Genomic DNA, 1,376 nt, shown 5'->3' on the forward strand with positions numbered 1-1,376 from the left:
TAACACCCAGTAAGAAATCTACAAAAGAATTGAGCTCGAGGGTACTAATAGCTATTTGCAATGAAAAAAAAAACACCAGCACAACAAAACAACAAACAAAAAAACCCCATAATTAATCACCATAAATTTTCCCCATTCTTACAGTAGGGTAAACAGACCAAGAGAGTAACAAATTTATCTTTATGCTTATTTTTTGATTCTTCATTATTGTTACGTAGATGCAAAAGAGAGCCAAAAACAGAAGTCGGGAGACCTGTGGCTAACATAATTACTTACTTAATGAAAACCCCAAGGAGAGGAACCTAAAACATGATACTTACAGGCACGAAAGCCTTTTCTCTTTACAACTGTGCAAAGAGTCCAAATTAAGGGATTATACCTTGAAAGAGAACAGCTTCCACTTTCTTACCTTCTTTCTTTCTGTCTTAGCCTTTGGCACAGGGACATGAAAACAGCAGAGAACTAGCCCTGGCTCATTAAGGAATCGGGCTAGTAAAAGAAAATTAAAAAAACAAAGCAACAACAGAGCGACTCAACTTTCCACTCTCTGATTTTACACAGGACCTGCAATTCTATTGATGCCAAAGGAGTCATGATCAATTCATGCTATTGAAGCAAGGGACAGGTACCAGATGCTGGAAGATCCTTTTATTATTCCATCCTACAGCACCGTTGTGCTGCCGTTACTCAAACTAATTAGAAAAAGTCAGATGCTGTTTAAAGCATTATCTCCAGCATTTCAAATAAAAGTAAATTTTCCTCACTAGAATTTCAGATGATGACTAACGTGTGTACCTGTAGAAGCTGCCCCTCCCAACTTCTAGATCACCTTAGTCAACTTAAACTACTTTTGAATGTTTTCTGTTCCTCATGTCCCAGGACTCAGGAGAAATGTGACATTCACTCAAAGTGAAATTTTAACTTGATAAACAAAAATACTGCTTTACACAGTGCAATTAAACTGTGAAACTCATTATCCCAAGGTATTATAGGATGAGGGGGGATGGCTTCAAACTGGAAGAGGGGAGACTGAGATTAGACATTAGGACGAAATGTTTCCCTGTGAGGGTGGTGAGCCCCTGGGGCAGGTTGCCCCGAGAAGCTGTGGCTGCCCCATCCCTGGAGGTGTTCAAGGCCAGGTTGGACGGGGCTTGGAGCAACCTGGGCTGGTGGGAGGTGTCCAGAGGGCTGCTCTCCATCCATTCTCAGCCCAGCCTGGATTTATGCATGGGACACATGTTCTCTCTTCTCTCTGGCTCCCAGCCTTGCTCTGCCACCTTCAACACCTTTCCTCTCTTGCAGCTGCTTGGCAATTCAATGTCTGCTGATGGCAACAACCAGCTTGGCTGGGACTTGGGGTGTCTACACAGCAAATG

The sequence above is a fragment of the Charadrius vociferus genome, unplaced genomic scaffold, assembly GCF_000708025.1.
Source record: "Charadrius vociferus isolate BGI_N301 unplaced genomic scaffold, ASM70802v2 scaffold472, whole genome shotgun sequence".
Classification (NCBI taxonomy): Eukaryota; Metazoa; Chordata; class Aves; order Charadriiformes; family Charadriidae; genus Charadrius; species Charadrius vociferus.